This window comes from Terrapene carolina, unplaced genomic scaffold (assembly GCF_002925995.2).
Source record: "Terrapene carolina triunguis isolate 2854851 unplaced genomic scaffold, T_m_triunguis-2.0 Scaffold95, whole genome shotgun sequence".
NCBI lineage: Eukaryota > Metazoa > Chordata > Testudines > Emydidae > Terrapene > Terrapene triunguis.
The window spans coordinates 8,433,166-8,459,642 of NW_020664446.1; the positions used below are offsets into that span (position 1 = coordinate 8,433,166).

The 26,477-nt window shown below is 41.9% G+C and overlaps 1 protein-coding gene across 8 annotated transcripts in view; it reads left to right on the forward strand.

The window, feature by feature from the left end:
• The first annotated feature begins 499 nt into the window (after window positions 1-499).
• Window positions 500-26,477, forward strand: part of ADD3 (adducin 3) — a 154,600-nt gene continuing 128,622 nt past the window's right edge. For 4 of the 8 annotated variants that reach the window (XM_024204653.2, XM_024204662.2, XM_024204654.2 and 1 more), the window contains exon 1: window positions 500-640. The gene's annotated coding sequence lies outside the window, so the exon portion shown is untranslated. Of the gene's footprint in view, window positions 641-2,918; window positions 3,162-6,786; window positions 6,808-26,477 lie in introns of those variants that run through there. The other 4 variants (XM_024204655.3, XM_024204657.3, XM_024204661.3 and 1 more) reach the window with 2 other exon arrangements.

Sequence of the window (26,477 nt, forward strand, 5' to 3'; positions counted from 1 at the left end):
TGAAATTTAAGATTTTTAAAGTCCTATGACTGCGCAATTTATCAAAATGGACTGTGAATGTGGTAGGGCCCTATCCATAAGGCAATTCATTCACATGGAAGATGCTACATATTATTGTTTATTGTTACTCCCTGGAACTGCATTGCACTGTCACTATTCTTTCCCCATACACAGTATTTAACAAGTAAAGATGACAAGGAAAATATTCAGGCAGAATATATGGCAGTTTATAACATTTATCTGAAGAGTAGCAAAGATTCTTTTGAAAGTGGGCAATTCCAGCTTTTCACTGAGTCATGGTCAAGCTTTTACTCAATTACTCACTTAATATTAACCTTGACCTCCTCTGTTTATGCCATTTTCCCAGTCCAACCTCCTACTGTTTCCCGTATTTTGGGAAGAGGCGACAGGGGCGGGAGGAGCGGAGGAGAATCATGTCTCTTTAAGAAAAATGCTTCTTTGCTCCTGCCAGCGCCTAGTGGTAATATAGAGCCTCTCTAGTAAGTAACACACTTTACTACCCTCCAGCTTTGGAGCTGCTGCAGTGTGTCTGTGCAGCACTGCAGAATCCCCACCTACAGAAGGAAAAAACACACACACACAGACATTGGTCAAACAGGAAGCCCTGGACGGCCGTTTGGTAAGTAAACTAGCAAATCTTGTATCCATTTCTTAAACAAATATGCAAAAGGTGGGGCGGAGGGGGGATGGGAAAGGTTGTTCACACACATTTGAAATAGATTATGCTGCCGCTCTCCCTGGGTCTCTCAACTGCTGGAGAGACAACTCCCCCTTGTCTGCCCTCAAAGCACTTTTGGCAGTGTTGATCAGCATAAACTTTCATGCAACAAGGAATTTGGCAAGAGGGAGATTTTTTTAAAAGAGAGAAATATCCAGCTTTTTCCTCCGATCGCAGAGCCAAACATGGCAAGTCAAACGACATAATGCCATCATGTGGCTGGCAAAATCCCCGTGTCCTGAAGCATCAAAAGGATGTGCTGATTTTTTTTTCAATTATCTGAAATAATCTGGGGGTGAAGGAGGGAATAAAGGGGAGTTGAGCTCTACACTCCCAGATCTTTGGGTCAGCAATCGGAGGGGCGGGGGGAGAGAAAGAGAAACTGGGGGAAGATCCGTGTGCCAGGACAAGCCTTATGCTTTCCTCCACCCCCCAAAATACAAGAGGGTTGGGGGAGTTTGCACCATCCTGTGCGGAAGGATGGAGCGAGTAGTGAGTGCTGGGGGAAGGAAGTGTGGGTGTGCCGGTGTCTGTGTGAGTGGTATCTGTGCATGCGGGAGATGGAAAGAGTTGTATATGGAGGAAATGGAGTGCAGTGTGTGCATGCTGTGTGAGGAGGAATAAAATTGCGAGAAATGGATTGAATTTGGGGGAAGGCAGAAAGGTGCCTGGGGAAATCATTCGAATTGTGGGCAGGGGCTGGACGGTGCCGGGGTCAAATGGGTTGAATTTGGAGAGGGGAAATGAAGTTTGTCTGGGGGAAATGACATTAGATGGGGTGGAGGGATTGATTCAATATATGGGGATAGAGTGTGAATCGGAGAAATGGGAGAGAAATTAAGCGAATTGACGGCAGGGTGAAAGCTGGATTGAGGAACTGAGTTGTGTGTGGGGGAAATGGGGTAACCGTGGAGTTTTTAGGGGGCATGGAGTAAGCGGTAGGAATAAAATGGGTTGGGGTAATTGAAGGCGGTGTGCAATGAGGAGTAGGAATTAACTGGGTGGGGGTAGTTGCAGGGCCAGGGGGAATGGAGGGGTAGGAATTGACATAGGGGTAATGGATGCATAGGAATTAAGTGAGGGGTGTGGGTAATGCAGGGGATGGAGGGGCAATAGAAGGGTAGGAATTAACTGGTGGTAGGGCAATGGAGAGGCAAGAATTAATTGGGGCATAGGGGCACTGCAGGGGTGGAGAGGGCCTGGAGGGGCAATGCAGGGGCTGGGGGGGCATGCAGGGGTGGAGGGGTTCAGGCAATGCAGGAGCTGGGGGGCAGGAAGAGCAGTGTAGGTGGTGGAGGGATTGGGGCAATGCAGGTGCTGGGGGGGGACTGGAGGAGCAATGCAGGGGTTGGACTTGGAGGGGTTGGGGCAATGCGGGGGCTGGAGGAGCAATGCAGGGGGTGGAGGGCCTGGAAGGGTGGGGCAATGAAGGAGTAGGAATTAACTGGATGATAGGGGCAATGCAGGGGCTGAGGGGGGGTCTGGAGGAGCAATGTAGGGGGTGGAGGGATTAGGGCAGTGCTGGTGCTGGGGGATGGTCTGGAGGAGCAAGGCAAGGGGTGAAGGGCCTGGGGGGTGGTGGGGCAATAGAGGAGCAGGAATTAACTGGTGGTAAGGGCAATGCAGGGGCTGGAGAGCCTGGTGGGGGACGGTGGGGCGATGGAGGAGCAGGAATTAACTGGTGGTAAGGGCAATGCAGGGGCTGGAGGTGGTGGGGCAATGGAGAGGTAAGAATTAACTGTGGTGGAGGGGTTGGGGCAATGCACGGGGCTGGAGGGGCAATGCACGGGGCTGGAGGGGCAATGCAGGGGCTGGGGGGCGCGAGGGGCACTCGGGGCTGGAGGAGTAGGATTAATGAGGGGCAGGGGTAATGCAGCTGGCTCAGGGGAGGACGTGCGGCCCCCAGGAAGCCGCTCGCCAGCCGGGTGTGGAGGGGCGAAGGCCCCAGCGATCTGCGGTGTGTGTATGTGGGGGGGAGGCTGTGAGAGGTCACAATTAACGGGCTGGGTAGGGGCCAGCGAGGGGGGGGGAAGAGGCGGGAGCGAGGGGCGGAGCAGCCCCGCCCCGCAGGCTCCGTCATTGCAGAGCCCCGCCTCCCTGCTCCCCCGCCGCCGGCCGAGAATAACAGACAGCCCCTGCGCCCCTCCCCCCCCAGCTCGGCTCCTCAGCCCGGCCCGGGGCGCTGAGCCGGGAGAGATTCAAACTCGGCCGAACGTTGGCGGCGCCCGCTGCGGGGAGGGGCGGGCGCGAGCGAGCCAATGGGGGTGGGGCCGCTGCCAGATAGGGAGCCGCCAGCGCGGGCTGCGGGAGGAGGAGCCCAGGTGTCCCTTCCTGCCACATCCGGAGCTGAGCCGCCCCGCCCCCGAGGTGCGCTGTAGCCGAGCAGCGGCGGGGGACGCACAAAGGCGCGCTCGCTCCTGAGGTAAACAAACGTCTCTCTCCTGCCCCCGGTCCTGGGGGGCGAGTCAACACCCGCTCCCCCCCGCTGGGCTGGCCGGCCGGGGCGCCATGTGACCCCCCCCCCCCGCGCATAGACTGTTATTTCCCTGGGGGATGCTCCCGCAGCTGGGGGCTGTGTGGGGCGCCGTTGGGAGGGAGCGGCGGGGGGGTGCGGGCGGCTGCTGCATCACTATCACCGCCCCGTGCTTATCCCTCCCCCATCTGCGGGGGGGCGTTCACATTGTTACACGCCCCACGTGGGAGGCGCTGTGCCCATGCTCTGTGGCGCTGTGGGGGGGTTGCCTGGGAAGCCTGTGGGGCTGGGGGGAGCGTTTCAAGGGGGGCGCCTAGAGAGGCACTTCACATTGGTATATCCCACCACGTGGGAGAGGCTTCCCCCCCATTAGCTCTGTGGGGTGGTTGCCTGGGAAGTCAGCAGGGCTGGGCTGAGGGGTTCATAGTGTGTACGGGTGGGGTGTGATTTATCGGGCATCGCATGTGGAGATCCCCTTAACGAGGGTGTGAGTCAAACTCTTCCTGTGTCTTTTCCATCATTCAGTCTTGGGAGCTGGTTACCCTACAATCCAGCTGGGCTGTGTGTCCTGGGGGTGTTTTGTTTTTTGTTGGGGTGGGTGCTTGGGTGAGAAGGATGTTTTTTGGAGGGGGGGAGAGGAGAGAAGTGGGACTTCATGGCTCATCAAAATTGAGTTCAAAACATTGGCTCACAACCCCACTTTTGGTTCAAAATTAATGTGAACAAGGGTGGTTTGTTTGTGGGTATTCATCTTGGGGTGGGTGGAATTGTTTCTGGGGCTGTTGCAATTTGAATGAGGAAATCCTAAATAAAAAGGAGGTATCTAAATGTCTGAAACATACCTAACAAGCTTCCTTTGCCTTCCTTTATAAAATAATCTAAAGTCTGTTTCCCTCCTGTTTCTTCCCAATTGAGTGTTATGTCTGGATAGATCTTATGCAAGCATGTTGTGTTTACATGTATATGTGCACCCTGCTGGGGCTGTTGGGCTATGTAAATAAGTGGACTGAAAGGATTACTTGATGCCAACAGTATTTAGGGGAAAAGAGCGTATCACTGTGAATTGGCTGATCTAGGTTCCCTTGCACCCTCTGTAATTGTAAAACCTTTGCTCGCTCTATTGCTTCCATTGAGGCACCTTGTAAGTATAAGAACCTAGTAGTTGCCCATGGGCCATAGCCATCACTTTCACAGGTGTGAATGAATCATTCTCCATCCATATTCAGAAAAAGAAGTGGTATTCATGTCGGTCATTATGTCAGTAATATGCTAGAGGTTGAAATGAAGTTGTTACTTTCATAGATATGAGTGTTACAGGGCTAATGTGGAACTTTATCTCAGTGAGGGAGTTTTCCCAGACAGGAGCTGCCGATGGAAATGTCTTTCTCTCTTTACTGCAATGCTGATCTAAAAAAAAGTTTAGGATTTAGATAAAATATCATCTGTGTTTGGAAAAAATGCTATATCAATATGTTGAGAGGCTTTAAACTATAAAATATTATCTTGAAAATAACTATAGTGATGGGTAACTTTGGTGAGTAGTAGTTCTTATTACTTAAACTTAGCAGCAACTTTTTCATTGGCATGGATACAGAGATCTTAAAAATTCTATTATATATAGGTTCTTATACTCATCACCATAGTATCTGAATGCCTTCCAGTAGTGCATTAAGTGACTAACATCTGTAATGTTTGGTTCATTTTCTCTCATCCCCCTCCCCAGGGGGAGAACTGTGTGTGTAGAGCAGTGTTTTGGTAGGGTTTGGCCTCTCATTTATTTTTAAACAGAGAAGGAAAGGTCAAAGTATGCCTGACATTTGGAGTGCAAGGTCATGAGGTTTATGATGGTCCTTGGTTCCTGTAGGGGTTTGTTCCACAGTCTCAGCTTGGACCCCAAGAAAGCTCTGTCTCCTCCAGGCCAGAAGTTTCACTGTGCCTGAGGAGTGGATATGTCAGCCATGGTCTTCATTGCAGAGCTCTAGGCAATCTTTTAAATATGTTGGGACCACCAGCCCATTGAGTACCTTTGAATATAAGTACAGAGACTTGAACTTGACCAGAGATTCTGTGGAAAGCTACTCTAGAGCACTCCTAAAGTAGGAACTGAATTGGCCAGCTATGGGTGTGTATCTTCAACCAAAGGAGACTGAATAGTTTACGATTATGGTGCAAAATGCTTTCCTCTGCCTACTAGCTCATGTTGTCATACTCAGCTCTAGCTTCTACCAGCTCTTTCTTCATCTGTAATCTGATCTTGTCCAAGCACTGAACTATCTTGGTGGTAGTGCTACGGTTGTGTGGGGGTGAAAGAAAGGTAGAGCTGTGTGTAATCCACTTAGTGCCAGTACTGTAGTTTATGGCATTTTACCTGTTCTCCTAGTGGCTGGATATAAATGTTGAATAGGACTGGAGAGAGAATTGATCCATGTGGGACTTGACAAGTGAAGGGTCTAGTGGCAGAGGCATAGTGACCCATCATGATTCTTGGATTTAAATTATTTTAGTGTATTCTGCTAGACCTCTGCCACCTCTCTTAAGTAGGACAGAAGTTTCTTATGGTCAGCAGTGTTGAGTGCTGTAGAAAGGTCCAGGAGGATGAAAATTGATGGCTGCCCATCATCCGTTAACAACAGGAGATCATTCTTCAGTGCCACTAAAGCTGTTTCTCTCCCATGTCCTAGCCTGAATCCAGATTTGTGCCAGTTCTAGGATATTGACTTCAACTAACTGAGCTTGTAGTTGGCCTTTGGCTTGGTCCTCTGAGCTTGCTCAGAAATTAGTTTGATCCCGGGCAGTAGCTAGCTAGAACTGATGTGTCCGTGTGGGTTTCTTCGGTGTCTGTCATGCTATTGCATGTTTGAAGGAGGAAGGGAAGATTGTTTCCCTAAATGAGACATTGGCTATTTCAGCCACAAGTGCCATTGATTGCTCATGACTTTCACCTTTTAGGGTATTCACAGGTCTTGGGTTGAGACTCCTTTAGTGAGTCCAGTATTTCACAAGGAATATGAGAATGCAGACAAGTTGGTTACTGGCTGGTAGGCGGAGTGGAGCCATGCTGTTTGAAAAGCCTTCCTGTGTGTGTGATCTGTTCAGTGAAGTAGCACGATAGATTCTGTTGTGGGCTGTAGGCACTCAGGTTTGGTGAACCGGTTTATCATCCTAGGATAGCTCCTTAGGTGGGATTTGGCAGCTTCAGTGGAGCGATAGGAAGGTTATGTTGGCTGCTGTAATACAGCCTCAGCATAGGCTTCAGGAAATGTATATTTCAACCTGATTCAGCCTTTGATTTCAGTCCTTGAGTTTCTGACCCTCTCTCTTCACCTGGTGCAGGGTGTCAGAAAATCAAGGAGATCTATGTGGGAAATGGTGAGGGAGGGGCTGTTTTGGGGGGCCAGTGTATTGATGGTTGAGGCTAGTGTAAGTGATAAATGATTCACTAGATCCTTGATTCTTTGTCCTACAGGTAGAGTTCTTCCTGTCCTTTAGTATGCTTTGGAATTTGATGAGTGGCTAAGAGCCTTCATGGTCTAATCCGAGTCATTGGTCTTGTTGCCTGTTTGCTCAGAGAGCTCTGACTACTGTTATTAATGAGGTGAGTCCAAGACAGTGTGCGCTGTTGACATTTAATCCAAAAACCAGGTCCAGACTATACTGGCTGTGTTGGCTGGAGCAGAGGTAACCCATGAAAGTTATAGGGAGGCAGTTGAGTCAGTGAGTTGTTGGGTTTTTGCATCTGCAGTATTGGTGTGAATGTTGAAATCTCCTAGGATGACAAGCCTGGGATATTACCTTGTCAGCTATGGACATGAATCAGGGAGCCCCTTTGTGAACACTTTGGTGTTCTGTAAATGAGCACAAAAAGACTAATCTTAGCTATGGTTCTGTTTCTGTTGTTCAAATGGATACATTTGAATGAACTTGTCTTACCTGAGGCACCTCTTTTGGATGTTTGAAGAGAAGATGAATGCAGTGATTCTTGTCTTTTCTGAGTCAGTGATAGGCTGAGCAGCCCAATACTATTCAATAGTCATGAACTAGCACAATGATTCTAGCCTTGAATTGCAAATGATGCAGGGGAAACTTTTTTAAATCCAGATGTAGTCACTGATATATATATATTTTTAAATTTCATTAGTGGATTTTTCCCCCCTAAAAGCTTTTTTTAAACAAAATGAAAATTTTTATCTTAACCTACCCAGCCGTGACTCATTTCCATTGAATCCAGCCTTTAAATGTACGTGTGACTCACCTGCTGGTGCACCCTCTGTTGGCTAGGCAAGGTGTAGCATGTTCTCCTCCTTTAGCACACCCTGCTGACAGCCCTTCCAGTGGTCTGCCGCTTCTTGCAAGTTGGCCTTCTCTCTGGATGTCAGAGTTCCATCCCTCCTAGCGTACCAATAGTCCGACAAATAGTAGTCTGTCAGCTTCACATTGGCCCTTCAGTCTGAGTCCGGGCTCACTAGTCCTTACCCCCATGGTACTGGGGTGAGGGTGGTTTTCGCTAAACCTTTCTTGGTAGGGGAACCCAGGGCTTCCCTCTCGACTGCCTATCCAAGGTTCCCTGGACAAGAAGACAGTGAAGGCCTGACTACACCAACCCCATCTGCCTCCCTGGACCACTTTCTACCTTGTTTTTTCTTGGATTTTTGCCTTAGCCTGTTTGTGGGCTCCTTGTATGCTCTCTGTACGCCTCTTCCAGAGCTGCTTAGCATTTTCTGCTATCCAGCTGGTTCTGCTGGAGGGCTGTTTTCTCCACTCCTCTCACAAGACAGCCCCTACTCAGCAGGAGTCTTCTGCTCCCTGTATGTCCTTCCACCAGTGTAAAGAATCCTGAGGGTAACTGAGCGACGCTGATTGTGGCCACAGGCTCCCATTAACCTCTTCAGGCCTAGTGTGAGGTTGGTACACCCCATCACAAAACTGTTCAGTTTTGTGTAGCAGGAAATGATAGGTTAAGATAGTGCCTTATATCCCAAGATACACTACAAATGACAGATATACAGGAATCTTTTCAGATACCAATGAAATATAACCACTTCTGGAGGAAAATACTGCAGTTATTTAACATTTTCCAACACCACTACATAACAGCATACAGCAGAAAATTGAGAAATCTATCCATTTGAAGTTACAAAGGAAATTAGGGTCCCACTCCTACAAACTGACCAAGTGGCCAGACTTGAGTCTATCACAGAGCTTTTCTGCTGCACCATGGGTTTTCCTTGCATTATGTTTTGTAATGCCAGTTGCCTTATAAACAAAATAATGTGTTTACTTTGTGCCAAATGATACAGCAATGAATAAAAGCTATACCATGACTCCTAGGGAATGAAAATTTATTACTTGAACCATTAATGTGCTTAGATTAACCACTGTGGCATATGGTCTTGGTTGTGTATCTGCTTCATACAGTAACTTTCAGATAAATGGAATGTAGAGGAAATGCTTCCATTTTTCCTCCCCCAAAAAATTTCAAATGCACCAGTATTGTATGTTATCTAACCTCTAATGAAAGTTTAAAGTGTTGTTTCTTTTAAAATATGTCTCTAAATATCTTACTCATGTGTTTTTTATGGACAGTTTGTGGCTTGGATTACTAGTTAAGTGTGAAAAGATTAATAAACAGGAAAATGCTTAGAAGCTAATGGCTTCCCCCCCCCCCCATTTAAAAACATTAACTCTTATTCTTGTACTAACTTCTCAGTTTATACCTGAAAGCTTCAACCTGTTTGGGTATCAGGGTTGGATTTCCCCCTCCTCCTCACACCTTCACAATTCAGTATCTTCCACTTAATCAGAATAGCTGTTTTATCAAGACATTGTCCTTGGAATTTATTTAAACTAATATTAACGAATGGTAATGACTGCTGCTTAATTGGGATGGTATTAACATAAATGCTGCTTATTGGAGACATAATCAGCTGGTATTAAGTGATGATGGTTAAACACATTACAGAGGTCTCGTTCTCCACCTTGGTCTCCTAAAGGCCTTTTCTTCACTAGGAACAAAGCTAACATGGGGAAGTAAGAACATACTTATCATGTGGTAGCTAACACAGGGTAAAATCCTAGTGAAAACAAGTTGGGTTATGGCCTTAATATGTGTCAGCAAGTTAAGGTAAAGACTAGTGGGGGAGTCTGGGTTTTACCTCAACCTTCTAACTCATGTGAAAGCTATAACTTGCCTTGTCTCCACTAGGATTTTACCACGTTAGCCACACCGCCTTCCTAGTGAAGGTAAGGACTTGTAGCCTGCTACCGTTGAAATGAATGGGATTCTTGTGGCTTACTTGGGTGAGTGCAGGATTGTCAAAATGATTCAAATGAAGAAGAAATCAAGATGAAATGCAGAGGATCAAAAATTTCCTCCCATTTTGTTTCACTTTGATTCTCAATATCCTGCCCTGAGCATAGAGGGTGTCCAGTTTTAATTGTGGAAAGCAGTTTTAAACTGTCTGTTGTGCTGGCTCAAATAAGAGGATTCTATTGAATCACTTCTAAAGTTTGCTTTAGTTTTGTCTTTCTATTTCATGGAAAAGTACATTTTAACTCTAATCAGTCAAATGTAAAGGCAATATAGACCGTGTGCATAGTGATGCATATTATTATTTATTGCATACTCTTTGTGATATAGGTCAGCGGCCAACCAGGTCTGGGACCCATTGTGCTAAATGCTGTACAGATTTATGGTAAATGACTGTCCCTGCCCCCAAAGAGTTTACAATCTAAATGTGGTTGCATATGTATTTTTCCTTATAAATGGTATGATCACTACCTTATAACCCTCAAAGTTGTACTCTTTTGGTTCAAATTTGGTATGCTTGCTCTTTAGCAGGAAGGGGTTTCTTTTAAGTTTAATCAAAAACAGTCAAGCCCTTTTTCAATATAAGGTAGTCCAGAAAATGCATATTTTCTTTGCAGAACAATACTTTTGAATTTAACAGCCCTACCATATCAGTGGAAGTTCATAAACGTGACATTTGGTAGTGATATAATCCCTAGGATGTAGATTTGCCTTTTGTTGGTCTGGGGATGATTTTGCCAGATTATAAAGGCATATAAATGTTACTTCATGTATATTCATTGTTACTCTTAATATTTGACATAATTCAGTCTCCCAAAGTTTCTTGGCAGTGTGTATACATATGTATATTAATGCACAAAATATGATGTATAATTTTTTTTTAAAAATATATGGAGATATCCTATCTCCTAGAACTGGAAGGGACCCTGAAAGGTCATTGAGTCCAGCCCCCTGCCTTCACTAGCAGGACCAAGTACTGATTTTTGCCCCAGATCCCTAAGTGGCCCCCTCAAGGATTGAACTCACAACCCTAGGTTTAGCAGGCCAATGTTCAAACCACTGAGCTATCCCTCACCCCCAAGTGTAAGGTTGCTCTAGGCCAGTGGTTCCCAAACTTTAACAGCCTGTGAATCCCTTTCACTAAATTGTGAAATCTCGTGAACCCCCTCCTAAAAATGAATATTTTCAGGGATTTAAGTTTAAATTTCCTCAGTGTGATGGATGCCCCAGCTGCCCGGCCCCGCTCTTCCTGGGGCTCGGGCTGGGGTTCGGGCTGCCGGCTCCCCCGCTGACCACCAGGACTCGGACTGCCAGCCCCAACTGCCCCGCCCCACTCTCCCTGGGGCTCGGGCTGCCAGCCCTGGGTGGGGAGCGCTGTGGTTTGGGCTGCCGGCTCCCCTGCTGACCACCGGGACTCGGGCTGCCAGCCCCAACTGCCTGGCCCCGCTCTCCCTGGGGCTCGGGGTGTCTGCCCTGCAACCAGGTCCCACCTGCTGTCTCCAATGCCCGGGGTCCTCTGTCCGCCTTTAGTGAAATTTTTCTGGCGAACCCCCTGTAATGTTCTGCGAACCCCAGTTTGGGAACCACTGCTCTAGGCATAACATGCCTAACACACAACCACCAAAGCAAAGAAATAAAAAAAATTTTAAGGCATCTAACATGACATAACTTACTCCTTCAGCCAGACTCTCACTTTAACACTAGAATAACCATCATGCAACATCAACAATAAACTGCAGCTGTAACTCTGTTATAGTAGGGATGCCAGCCTTTCAGCATCCCGTATCCCAAACTGCCTATCACCATAAACAGCCAGATTTCTCTTAGCCTTCTCCCCTGTTTTGCATTCTTCTGGAAAATCACACTTACACATATTTGGGGAGGGGATGGAAAGCTGGCATTCTTACTCGGACAGCGTTCAGGTATGTTCTAGTGGTGACTGCTCTCTTGGAGCTCCTGGTCTCTGACAAACCAACAGTTACCTCAGAGGGGACCATGGTCACTTTGAAATTGTTCAGTGGGTCAGGAGCCAGCAGAGGATCTCGGTGAAGTTGTTTAACCCATTCAGTAGCACATCTTCTAATTCAGTTGAATGGTTTCCCGTAGATCCTGGTCTTCAGTAAAACAGCTGCTGTGTTGAAGAACCTGGTCTCATGGACTGAAACTATTCAAATGGTTCAGGAGCACTACTGAACTCGCTGAACAGTTTCACTGAGCTCCTGGACAATGATGAGCCAACGGCAGCTGCTTCATAGAAGATCTAGGTTGTCGTAAATCATAATCTCCCTCAGCTAAGCGTGACACAAACCAAGTTGTGATGTAAAAACCTAATTATTTTGTTAATTTATTACATTACCCCAGAGAATCCACCAAATTCTCACAATGTACATTTTTTTTAATGCTTTACAGTTTGCGATTTTTTAAAATTAGTGGGGTTCAAAAATTTTGAGACTCAGTATGTGAACTTCTAGGAGGCCAGTTTTTAATTGACTAGAATGCAAACTAATTAACCAATTTAAAAAAAAAAAACTTCAGAAAATGCAAGCTTTACTCAGAGATAGTGGTGGAAATTGGGGGTAGATATTCTGGTTTTTTTTTGTTTATTTTTGTTTTCTCTCATACAAAGATCTTGAACTTCTGCTTTAAATGCAAAACTGAACGCAAGTTGAAATAAGGTGATGTGTTGGTACTGCCATAACAGGAAAAAAATTCTGTTGAACAGATGATGTTTTGGTATAACGAGGTCTTCGATGGTTCTTCCCACAGGGAGGACCTGACCATGTCCAGTTATCTACAGTGGGTGATCCCAGCATAAACCCAATTTACCAAAAGGGGGCGGAGGCAGGGGTGGCTCTGCCCTTGGTGGGCCTTCTTAAGCTTCTCCAGATAGGTGATTGAAATGAAAGTCACAAACACGAATGTATTCAGGGATACTCCCTCCCTGTGGCTCCAGCAAAGAGGGGGGACAGTGAGTCTACACTGCTGCCTACGATTCAGCTACAACATGGGGGGAGATGTGGCGGGTTGTGGAAGTTGCTCTGGCTGGGTCTCTGAGTCAGGGTCAGTGTCCATCTTATCCTGGTAGTCTGTTGTACTGTCCTCAGGGTCTGGCTGAAAATCTCGTGGGTAGGAGTTCCCTCCACAGCTTCAGGAGTCTCTCCTGCGGTCTGCTGCTTAAGACAGTTTTGCTCTCTTTCCCCTGACTACTGCTTCCTCCCATTTAAAGGCCTCCTCCCTATCATACAAGATTGACAGGACCGAGCTCTACCACCAGGGCCTCTCTGGCACCTTTTGTGTCCAGTGGGATCTATATACCCCATCACACTTGGGATTCTGTTGGATGCACATGTGTTAATAAAGTAGACTGAAATTTCAGGTTTAATGGGTATTGTAGTGGTGCCCAGAGGGTCCAGTCAAGATTGAAGGCTCCATTGTGTTAGGTGCTATACAAACACATACTAAAAGATAGTTATTGTCCCCAAAGAGCTTACAGTCAATCAAAACCATGCTGCACAGTTCTAGAAGCAGATGTGATTCTTTGGGATTTCATATAGCAAGAATCCTCAAATGCATCTCTTGACTTGAGTATATATACACACACACAGACAATGTTCTTCTAGTGATTTAAAATCTGTTATTTTCCTAAATCCTGCAGGATGCAATTGAGAAAGTTCACTGTCTACAATATTTGCCCATCTAACTGCAGAAGATACACTCTCCAAAGGTGATTCTAAAAAAATTATCATGCAGAAATTCATGTTGTCTTCTATTCTCCATTATGTAATCTCTGCCCCCATCAAAAATTTAAAATGATTTTTAGGGTATGAAAGAGTATAACTTTTGCATTTGATGGATATTATGGTGAATACAAGTTAGAATTCTTACTGGCCTGCTGATGGTATGGATTGAATATTTAAAATTTGTTGTTAGTCTTGATGCATGGCTGGCTTGGCATTCAAAGAAGGTATTCATATTCTATGTTAAATATCTTTAAAAGACTGAGAGAGCACAGTTAAAATGCTTTGCAGATCTCTCCAACTAAGCACATATTTGGAACAAAGAAAATTCAGTTTGTAAGACTGAAGACCAAATGTGCAAAGTACATCATTCTAGTAAAATTTTCATTATTTTTATAATAAAAAAGGATAGTTAACTCGAGCAACTGATTATGAAAAACTATATCCAGATGTCGTATATTTTCTTCTGCAGTAATCGGCAGTGGTAAGAGACAATTGGTAAGAGACAGGCCAAAATACTCCTATAGCCAGCAAAACATGTTTTATGAGTTTTTTCTTATCAACATAATCAAACATCAAATAATAAACTAAACATTTGAGGGAGGGGAGCAGGGAGGAATCAGCAAGTATATCAGTTTTTTATTTTGTTTTTGAAAATCGTAACTTCATTTATATTATCTTCAATGCATTTATGTTGCTGGACTCCAGATAACATGATGAAGGGATACCTTTTGAAATAAAAGGCATGCTGTTTAGATCCCAAATAAAAGCTTCCTGGTGAGGTTTTGCAGTATGTGGGGTTTTTGTTGTGTATTTAAATAGTGTTCTATGATGTTGTGTACCTGAACACAGCAATATAGTGCTAGCATGAGAACCATGAATCAAAACTGATTAGAAATAATATTTGAAACTAAACAGCGTGGCTTTCTTATCCAAGCAGAATGAAGTGCAAATGATAAACAGCATAAAGTAAATTCAGTTTTTAAAAGTCTAAGGTTTTGGTGTTGCACTATTCAGATCTAAGAATCTTCCTGTATCCTTAAACAGGTGGCATAGTGGGAACGTGGATTCCATTTTTACATCCGTTATCTTCTGAGCCAACATACTTGGAAAAACTGAAATATTTGATTCTGTTCTTCTCTCTTCCCACTTAATATTGACATTTTTGTTGTGCTTTGCTTAAAGCTATGGTACTACTATAAATATTGGTCTGCTACTAATTAAATTTAATCACTAGGGGAAGTTAAATTCATTGAGTCAGGTAATATCTGATCTAGTTCATAAGAGAAAATATAGCCTGCAGCTTTGCATATATATGTTATGACACCATTCATTTTCCAAACTGACAATACTGGTTGCTGTAAGTCTGTAGTACTACTTACGCAATAATCCACCTTTGTAATGTTGTTGCCATTCCCAGGGTTAAATTGAATTTCACTGACTCCCATTTCTACCTGTGCCAACAAAGGTTTTGTTTAAGTATACACGCAAACAATAAGGCTCTCTTATACAAGGTGACCTTTGATATATTTTGGCTTCAGATATCACTGGAACATGTTGTAAAGATTTTAGTTACAGCCCCCACTTAACTATACCATGCCAGTGGTTAGCTGTCAAAACTCGTTTGAAGAAGAAAGTAAAATATGTTTTATTTGCCTATTAAGGTTATATAGAGGTCATTTGTTAGGAGTTTATTCTCCCTATAATATACACGCAGCTCCCATTGATGCTAATGGTTATAACATGAAATATACCTGACCAGGTTTATAATTACAGAAAATACATGAGTTCAAAGTACAGAACTATCAGGTGCAATATTTGTATATCTATCTACTTTTTAAACTGATCTGCTTATTGATTAATATGGGGCAATGTGTATGATGCCTATATTTTAAATGAAAAACTGTCAAGGGTGACGTAGCACAAAATGCAACACTTCGATTCCCATCTCTAACTCCCTTTCCTTTCCCCTCAGTAAAAGAAACTAAACAAAATTAATCCTATTAATTTTTGTTCCAGAAACTTATTTGCTCTCAGGAACAGAATGGGCAAAGAGAAACTTGAAAATGAGATTCACAATGTCAATAACCCAGATTTTTTTTTTTTTTTAAAGTTGCCCATTTTAATGCTGGAATTTCAGCAGTGCTAAAGCCCTTCGCTGAAAGGGCTGTTAAAGGTTTTTGTATCATCATTGGAGCCCGGAAAGGTTTATTTTACCAGTTTATTTAAAAAAATATTCATTCTACCAATCTTTAGACTATACCTCTAAAATTGCTACCCTATGTCCCCTTCCTGAAATCAGATACACACAGGCACAAGGATCTGTCTGCATAGATAAGATTATAGGAATGGGATCATAGTTTGTGAATTTAAGAATGTAAAGAGATCAGTTGCTTAACTGTAATAAAGATTGAGTCCTTTGTGTGAAACCCCTTCATAATAAGGAAACAGTCATAGCTGCATGTAGTTTGGTAGATTTTCAGATAGGAAGGGCTTCCAGTAATGGAAAGGCCTGGCCACTTACATGAGGCTTTGAGATGTAATATGGCAGTTGTTTAGTTGTTCTTGGTACAGGATGCTGACAGGCTGTTTTGGTGGCGGTAAAAGCACTTTTTGGTGGATAAAAGAACCCCCCCTCCCCATGCAGAGGTGGCTTAATTGATTTCCCCATAGCTTGAAAATGCAGCATGGTGACAGGTTTATCAGATTAGTTACTTTGGGACAAATGTGACACCGGTGAATCTATGAAGGTTGAGATTACTAGAGGAAAATCCACAAGGAGACGCATGGCAGCTTTCAGGAGGCTGAAAGAGAGATGGCACTCTCTTGCAGAGTTTGAAAAGCCAATTCTGCTGTCTGAGTTTGTCAGGGCTTGGAGAGTCCATTCCCTTGGAGCACTGGGAATTTAGGGGGAAAGTGTGAGAAAAGTTTTGGTTCTCCTGCCAAATACCAGGACTGGCTGGGCAAAAGAAGTTTCAGGGACTGAAGAACCTATATGTATTAGCACCAATGTGGGCAGAAGATAAGGAGTGGTAAAGCTGCCATATCTATAGTAGTAAGTGAGAGCATGTGTACTGGCTTTATTACAGTTCTTTAGCAGTTGTATCTTTTAATGGTTGTCTTTTTGTTTTGAAGTTTTCTGTATTTCTAAAGGACTTGAACCAGGAATAGGATCTGAAATATATTTTGTTTATTCTGGAAAATGTTTGAAAAGAGAGTGACGTCTTTCTATAGAAAATGAGCTACAGTAAACTTTCTCCAGGGTAAGAACACCATCCTCAGTGGAGAAATCCATCAGAATTTTTGTAACTGTACCATTCATTCAAATCTGTCTCTACAGGATCTCCCTTCATCCTGGTTAGTATGAGGACAGGTAATAGCACCAGAAAGTGGCAGTAAAAAAATCAGTCCCTTCTTACTATGAAATACTGTAGAATTGAAGTGTGTTCATTACTATCATAAAACTGTATAACTTGTTAGTGATCCTGCATTTCTTGAAAATTCTGCCTGAGTAGATGGCAGAATCAGACCCTCATCTGACTGTTACTTTGCGTGCTTGATATCTTCGTTTACGTGTTTGTCTTGAAATTTTGTGTCCGGTTATAGCCTGCTGACATTTTCTGCAATGACACTTCAGAATATATTTGTGTTTGGAAGATGATGCGGAGAGATATTGAGCTATCGCATGTAGATGAGCAGCTTAATAGCTTGCATTAGAACTCCATTAGACACTTCAAACTGCACAGGAGTTAAACTGACATGAAATTATAAATATACATTTTCAGATTCCTTTCCTAACAGATTGCCTAATTCTAGTGAAGAGCCTGGATACCAGAAGTTGTGGTTTGCAGTGGGGATGGTCATTGTCAAAGTTTTTTACAGTTCTGGATGATGCAATTGTGAGAAGTTAGGATTTAAAGTTTTTGACTATTATCACTGGTGTTGAATTTTGCCTTTTTCATAAGTAGGTGTAATTCCACTCAAATAGTAGGTTAATAGAGCATAGAATCATAGAATATCAGGGTTGGAAGGGACACCAATGTCGAATAGAGGGGAATGATCACGTCCCTCAATCTGCTGGCAATGCCCCTACTTATACAGCCCAATATGCCATTAGCCTTGGCAACAAGGGCACACTGTTGACTCATATCCAGCTTCTCGTCCACTGTAACCCCTAGGTCCTTTTCTGCAGAACTGCTGCCTAGCCACTCAGTCCCTAGTCTGTAACAGTGAATGAGATTCTTCCATCCTAAGTGCAGGACTCTGCACTTGTCCTTGTTGAACCTCATCAGGTTTCTTTTGGCCTAATCCTCTAATTTGTTTAAGTCCCTCTGTATCCTATCCCTACCCTCCAGTGTATCTACCACTCCTCCCAGTTTAGTGTCATCTGCAACCTTCTGAGAGTGCAGTCCACGCCATCCTCCAGATCATTAATGAGTCAAACCTTGCTATAAAGAAACTTAAGCTCCTGCAAAGATTTATGCATGTACTTACCTTTTAAGGAAGTGAGTAGTCCCATTGAATCCACATCTTGGCAGGATCAGGGTTATTATCTTTATTGCTCATTTTAAAGTATGTATAATAAGAAAATATAAACAGTTTTGGAGACTGGAAATCCAGTGTAAAAAGAGATGGTAAGAATGATCTTTCTCCTTTCCATCTTCCCCTCCAGCTTGGACAATGAAAATTAATGAAGCTGGTTTTACATCATTTATAATTTGATTTAACTATCAGGTTCTTCGTGCAATTTTTTGGTTGCAAATACTGCAGCAGAATGTTTTAAGAATTGTTTACATTGGATTTTTTTTAAGTTGTGGAAACATTTCCATCATTCTTGCATTTAATAGTAGCTTGTTCTTACCTAAGTTAAAGGTAGGGCCAATTTTAAGTTGACCGTATCCCTCAAGGTTTTTAAAAGTTGTCAAATTTGTCTTTTGTTTAAAGGATACTGACCTCATGATTTTTTTTTTTTTTTTTTTTTTAAGGTTTGATTGTTTCCTTTTAAATATTATTTTCTTTTATTTGTAGAGGTATTCTGCACCTCCTGATGTTCATAAGGATCTTTTCACAAAGGGAGAAACAGACTTCACAGGTGACACTGCCTGTGTCAAGTGTGCAAAGCAGAACTTGAAAAATAGAAGGAAAAATTTCTTAACTCCTTCTGATTATACTAACCTTTTATGATACTTGTAACTAATAGGCACAAAATTTTTAGACAGATGTGATTTTTTTTTCAAGTTGATAGTCTCTCTTAATTTAATATTAAAGTCCTGGGGTTTATAATACTGTCAGTAATTGGATTGCCCTATTAACAAATGTGGGTCTACTCATAAAATCTATTACTTGCTGACTCATACCTTGGAAAATGAAAAATCTTAAGGGGAAAAAATATTTGCTGGCCTCTATTTTCTCATCCAGGCTTTCACCATTTGCCCTCATTGCTGTGGAATGAAATTAAATATATAATTTAGATAGTTTTATAACCTTAGGGTGTTTCTTTAGAGAGCCTTTACGTTTTAAGCGCAGAGCCTGTTCAATATTTAGTTATTTTGTTATAACATTTGTCAGTGTTAAACAATATTGCATGAACAGTGAACTGCAGGTTGACTTTTAGGATGGGTTCAAATCCTAAGCATTTATGTAGAGCAACCAAATACAGTAATGATGATGAGCAAATTCCTTCCCTTTTTATAGAAAAGGTGCGGTTACCAAATGTGTGCGTTCTGCAAGAGGATCTCAAAACATTTTTTAATAAAGAGGTGAAGTCACTTGCCCAGATTCTGTGGCAGAGCCACGAATAGCACCTAAGTTTCCTAACTGCCATCAGGCCATTTTAAATTTCAATTTGAGTAGTTGCTGTGGGAAAACAGGAAAAAAATGTCTGCTAAATGCTAGCAGTCAAAGGTGGGAGCAATCAAAGTTGTGGACTGGTCATGTCACTATTCCATGTAGTTCAGTTGTTTCCTGTCTCCAGCATTTGGATGTACCTCTTAACAGAGTATGGATAAGACTATTATTCATTATTTAAACATCAAGGATCTGCTATAATTTAGAGCCATAAAAATGTTAACTATTACCCGAGGCAGACAATATAATTACACAAATTGGAATTAGTTCAGGACACCAGGGTTAACATGTTGGCTCTTGCAAAACGTTCTGCGACTAAGGTAGCAGCTGCTCTTTTGAAATGGGCATAACTCATTCCTCAATCATACTGGACAAAACCCATTTCAGAGCAGTAACTGAACCATTCCCAGAAATGCAAGTTTTGGGGCTGGAATTTAAATGTTGTGTTGGACCACTGATCTCACGGAAATCACAAGCCAGCTACCTAGAAGTAGTTCTTTGAAGTGGTGATTGAGTTTTGTCCTCAGTAAGCATGGAGAATTAGTTTCGTCTTCTGATCTAGTTCATTCAAATATCTGAGACCGTGATTGGGAGTTGCAAATAGGAAAGCTAGACTTCCTGTTCTAGACAATGGACAAAAGGCAGGTGGAAGATCTAGATATTCATGTTCTAGAAAACCTATTAAACCTCCACTGGAGTGCAAAGGACTGTGAAGCTCTCCTAGTGCCATCAAATGGAGATTTGGCAACTATTAGCAGTACTGTTATAGTCTATCTTCTCTAGCCAGTCTTTTATATGCTGTTTAATAAAATATTAAAAAGTACAAGTTTCATGATAGTTGCATATGCAGCGCATGAGACAGATCTCACATTGAAAAAACTTTTTCAGTTTGAATCTATATAAGCATAGTCCTTGAGACAGAAAGTTTTAACTTCAAATAAGTTATAAACAAGTCTAACTTTAAAGTTAAAAGAATTTTTTTGAAAACCAATGGCTTTTTAAATCCACTCTGCATGCAGCAGAGAGTAATAGGCAACAATGCCAGTGGGAGCAAAATAATCACCCACGAAAGCTTATGCTCCAATACATCTGTTAGCCTATAAGGTGCCACAGGACTCTTTGTTGCTTTTTACAGATCCAGACTAACATGGCTACCCCTCTGATACTTTTCAGAAAGTAGGCAGCTAGGACACCTGATAGGCAGAGCACTTCACGTGTACTCAATATTTATAGTCTTTTGAACACACCAAAACTTAAGTGCCTAGCAAAGCAAGCAGATATACACTATTTGTCTCTACCCCAAAGAGTGTGCCAACTAAATTAAACATGATAAACGAATTACGGTCATAAAAAACCAATTGGGCTAGTAGCACAATGACTATCACATAGTTGCTCAATAAGGCATGTAACTATCTTGTTGGGGGTGTGTGTGTGTGTGTGTGTGTGCACGCGCATGTGCACATGTGACTGTCTCTCTCTTCCTTTGCTCTTGCCCCATTTATCATAGGGGAGATGGCAGGTTTGAGTGTACATACATGCAGGAATAAGGGGCACAACATGAAGAACACCTCTTTTAATGTACAGAAATCTGTCAACTCTTTGAGGTCAACTTACTGTTATAGCAAAATAGCTTTAACTTATTGAGACATTTGGTCTAAGTACAATGGTCCTGCCCAACCTGGAGGCTGGTGAGTTTTCTGTAGAAGAGTGGATCGGGTGTAGGGTGAGGGAGGGGGACTGAGAAAGCTGCATCACAAGTATATGTGTACTCCTCACTACTGGAAATGTAATCTCATAGATGAGGGTAAGACAGCAGGTGGTTCTGTATTCTGTCCTTCTGTTGCAGCCAGCAGTGATAGCAGTTCATGTGCACAGGGCCATAGACTACATACTGGGCCAAACATCTTTTTTTCCACAGAACTCCGCTTTCTTACAAGTGTGTTTCCCAGCTCTGTGGAGGCACCAATGGATGCCCCTCTTGAGCAGCATGTAGCTTTCGGGCACGTGAGGAAGTGAAGATTAAATAAAATATATGGAGATATACCTATCTCATAGAACTGGAAGGGACCTTGAAAGGTCATCGAGTCCAGTCCCCTGCCTTCACTATAGTGGACAAAGACACTCAGAGCTACCAAGATGCAACAAAGTTTCGCTACAGCAATAGTTAGCCTGTGCTTCTCACAAATGAATGTATGCAACAGAGAGGAAAGAGGACATATGTATTGCTCAATAAAGAATAAAAACAAATCTACAAAAGGAAAAATAAATTACATACACTGGTAAAGACAGATATAGTAAGCTAAGAAAGCAAAGAATGGGCTATTTCAGGAAGAAAATTTACCAAGGCAATCAATTATTTAGTTAGACTGTACAGTCTTCAGTGTAGTTACTTAAGGAATATGTCCAAAATAATACTGGTTCAGTCAAACAAACAATGCTTTAGTTAAATAGACTATTGCTGTGTCTTTAAAAATAACAGCTCTGTCTGTCAGCACATTTTACAGCTTTGGACAATCTGCTATTGACTTCTAAAGGCCAGAGCTTCTGAAAATTGTTTTATGTTCTGTCACGTGTATTACCTACAGTAAGCATGAACTTGTTTTCTGTTGGTAAGCATTTGGCACTAGTTGAATCAAAAGGGCAGATTTTGAAAATTCAGACACTGTTGACCCACAGTAGCTGAAATATGCCAAGAACTTGACTAGATTGATATAGATGTGGCCTAAAAGAAAACAAGGAAATGCCAAATTATAAACTTAATACAGTGACTTAATACACTTTTTTTTACATGTTGCCTTTTTTACATTAAATTAAAAAAGTTGATTTAATAGTCATTTTCTTTATGGTTAGGTGTAAGAATTACTTGCATTCTTGAAAGCATAATACTGAGAGGAAGAGAGCATAATAAAATACAAGTTAAAAAGCAAATTTATTACATGTTAACTAGCTAATTAACTTTAACACAGTGAGCCACAGTTGATTTATTTTTATAAAGTGAGATAAGCTGAAATACCTTTCTAAAACCCAATTGCTTAAAAGGTCAACAATTCTTAGTAGAGTGTTGCTTTGTACAAAGATACTGTAGATCTATAACCATAAAATACCTTTAAACTACAATTGACAATATTTTATTCATCTTGCATGCTAGAGGATTTCAGTTTTTGAAGGTGTTTGACTAGTGTTTCATAAGCAAGAGGAAGACAACTAGAAGAGTATTTATCATTTTACACAAAGAAGACTATTTTCCTTTTTGAGATCTGTTTTCTTTGATAAAATACTCGTATTTGTATATAACTGGATGGTAACAAGCTATAACCTTTTTAGATGGAAGTCACTGCCATTGTTTTCACCTAAAATTGCATTTTTAAAGAAGTCTGGACACTCTACTAAGACAGCAATTTTTTGCTTTGGTTACTAGACTGAATGTAGCCCTGGGAATGTTGATAGAGCCAAGTTTTAGGGTGGAAGTTCTATTTGCAATGGAAGGTCACCCAATCAAACAGTACAATACTCTCCAATAAATATGAGAAACACACATACTTTGTATCAAATCAGTAAAATATATTGATAAAAAGTTGTGTGAAACAAGAGGCCAGCATTAGCAGCAGAAAGCCTGCCAAACAGTCAGTGGGTCCAGTGGATGATTGAGGCACTAAAGGAGTGCTCAAGGAAGACAAGGCCATTGCGGGAAACTAAATAATAATTTTTTTTGATCGGTTTTTACTGCAGAGGATATGGGGGAGATCCCCACACCTGAGCCATGCTTTTTACGTGTCGCAGCTGAACAACTATTCCAAACTGAGGTGCCAATAGTGTAGGTTCTGGAACAAATTGATGAAAAGTAATAAGTCACAAGGATCAGCTGGTGTTCACCCATGAGTTCTGAAGGAACGCTAATATGAAATTGCACAACTGTTATGTAACCTATAATTTAAATCAGTCTCTGTACCAGATGACTAGAGGATAGCTAACATAATGCCAATTTTTAAAAAAGGCTCCAGAAGCAATCCTGGTAATTACAGGATAGCAAGCCTAACTTGAGTTTCAGGCAAATTGGTAGAAACTATAGTAAAAATAGAATTATCAGACAGATAGATGAACAAAATATGTTGGAAGAGTCAACATGGTTTTTGTAAAGGGAAATCATACCTCCCCAATTTATTAAAATTCTTTGAGGGAGTATATGTGGGCTTTCAGAGAGCCTTTGACAAGGTCCTTCACCAAAGGCTCTTAAGCAAAATAAGGAGTCCTAAGATTAAGAGGGAAGGTCCTCTCATGGATCAGTAACTAATGAAAAGATAGGAAACACAGGGTAGGAATGAATGGTTAGTTTGGGCAATAGAGAGCGGTAAATAGCAGGGTCCCCAAGGATCTGAATGCTACTTATTTGTAATACAACATGGTTGGTGGGAAACCCAAAACTGACTAATATTCTCCATGTTGTACATAAATACAAACCACTTTCAACGTAAGTAACCAAGAAATGAACTTCACAACTCTAATATATGCCACGCACTTACGATTATCTGGCTTCTTTGCCACTCTGTAAGTGGATTCACATTTATTTGATCTTATGTGTGATTTGTTTAGTATTTTTCTCTTCTTTTATTCTCTGTTGCTTTCCACGGTCTTCCCTCACCCTACTGCTCTTCTTGACAGTGGCTATAGTATAGACATAATGTAGGTAGTGATGCTGCCTGAGCTGCTGTTTTTCTTATGGCCATATGTTTATCTTTCTACTAGGGTGTGGGTGGTGGTAGAGGGGAGGGTAACAGTAGATAACAAATTTTCTCTAGGCACACTTAGTGTACGGTTTAAAATATTTTATTTTAAATATTTATAAATAACTCTTCTGCCTGAAAGTTATTTGCTTTTCAAATTAAATTTTGATAGCTGTGTAATAGTACTGTTAAAGGGGTGACTGGCCCTTTTAAGGAGAATCAGGGCCCAATCTGTCTTCTCAAGGCCCACCTGGGGGTAACTGACAGCCCAGGTGGCTACTCAATGGTTAATTGGTAAACAAGTACCCTGGACTTAAGAAGATTACCTACCTTAACCGACCCTAAGGTACTTTCAGGGAGAAGGTGTTTCTAGAGAAAAGGTTTTGAAAGAGGGAAGTTGTTGGTGCCATAGGGCAACGGTCCCCAAACTTTTAATGTCACGTACCTCCTTACCCCTAATGTAATCTGGACTTGTTTTTTCAAATTGCCATACTTAACCGGTACTTATTTATGATCTTCTTGCTTTGTTCCTGAAATTTTGGGCTTACATTTCACATTTTTCTATCAAGCAGTAGTGTATTACGGTCACTACTATGAAGTAGCTTTTTATTATCAAAAGTAGTTTTTCTTCTTGCCCAATGCAAATAGAATGATTGGCTACTGTTGGACTTTCCGGTAGTTTATTTTTAGACATTCATTGACTTTGTTTTAAGTGTAGATTAAAACCGAAAGCAGTGCGAGTGCCTGCACTAAGTTATTGGGGGAAGTCCAGTGGCAGCCAAATCTAGCATTACTCCTGGCAGTTTATGTGGCATCATTGTATCATGTCTTCGATGCTTGTTCATTATACTCTAATTTCCATCTTACTTGGGAAGTCTCTATCATGTAGATGCCCAAGGAGCAGTAAATTCAACAGAGGGCATTCAAACTACAGTAATACCTCCGTTATGAACGCTTTCAAAATGTAGGTTGTTCGAAACTCTGAAATGTTCATAACTCTGAACAAAACTTTATGGTGGTTCTTTCAAAAGTTTACAGCTGAACATTGATTTAATACAGATTTGAAACTTTACTATGCAGAAGAAAAATGCTGCCTTTTAACCATCTTAATTTAAATGAAACAAGCACAGAAAGTTTCCTTACCTTGTCAAATCTTTTTTTTAAACTTTCCCTTTTTTTTTTTTAGTAGTTTACATTTAAGACAGTACTGTACTGTATTTGCTTTTTTATTTTGTCTCTGCTGCTGCTTGATTGTGTGCTTCCTGTTCCAAATGAGGTGTGTGGTTGACTGGTCAGTTCGTAACTCTGGTGTTCATAACTCTGAGATTCTGTTGTTGTCACAATGATTGCATATAATTGAAACCAGCCTACAGGATACGGCTATGTCTGGAGTCTTCATAAACTTACTCCCAGCATTCCATTTGCACTGGACAAGAAGAAATTCTATATTCTAGAATAGCATTGTCTAGGAGTTCAGTTGCAATAGAGTCCTGCTTTATCTCTCGTTTGTTATAGATGTCAATAAGCCATTAAATCATCTCTTCCACTGTAGTAACACACTATCATATTCCAGTGCATGTTTTAAGATAAGGGTAGAAACATATAAATCATACTTCAGGGTGTATGGAAGGGATCAGTAAAGTGGTGTTAGGGGTTTTTTTGGTTTGCTTTTCCCTGATGTAAAAGCACTGCATTCCACAGTAGGCTAAGTGCAATCCCTTCCCGTCCCTTCCCACCTTCCTCTGAAGCATGGGATTGGCCACTGGTGGACGAAGGAGGCTGGATCAGTTGTCTTTGTTGAAATGTTCTTCTGGCATTGCAGGAAAACTTGACTTGCTAAAGTGAACAATGTGTGTCTTCAGCCTCTGTGGTGGGGAAAAGTCAATTCCCAAGAGAACTTTTGAGACAAAGATTTTATGGGCCTAAGCAGCTATGAACTGGGATGGACTTCAACTAGATTTGAGTAGAGGATGTATGAATTTTAGAAGCACAGTAAGGCTGTTATAGTTAAAATCACTGGTGCCTTTCTGTTCATGTCTTTCTAATGTCCTTTAAATACCATCCAGAATTTCCTTTTGGGTACAACATTTCTCATGTTTAGTCTTAATCCAAAAGAGGCTTTTGTGTGCATGTTTCAATAAAAACAAGTGTAGTATCTTCATTGTAAAATGTATACATTCAGATCTCAGATCCATCCTCTGCACAGAAGCCTCAGTGGTTTCCACCACTGAAAAGTCTAGCCAGTGGCTTTGCTGATCCTTTTTTTTTTTTTGGTCTGTGTCAAACTCCATAACTGCCTGCCCTAAAAAGCTGAAACTTGGAATAACTCAATCCTGCAATGAACACTGTGCAAGTGTGTGATTCTGCCTACATGGAAATCACTGTAGGATGTGGGTCTGAGTTAAGAGAAGGCAGTATGGGGATAGGAGGGGAGGGTCAGTATGAAGACAACATGTGGGTCACTTATGATAGTGCCTGTGCTGATGGTTACACAGATTTTTATAGCTTTTTAACTTTTTTAGTTCTTTTTAAATTTGTAGTTTGCCTCTTAAATTATGGTGCGATCCTGAAAACATGAGTAAATTAACTCACTGGAGTAGTCTCATTGATTCAAATTAACAGATACTCTTAAATGTTTGCAGGATCTTGCCCT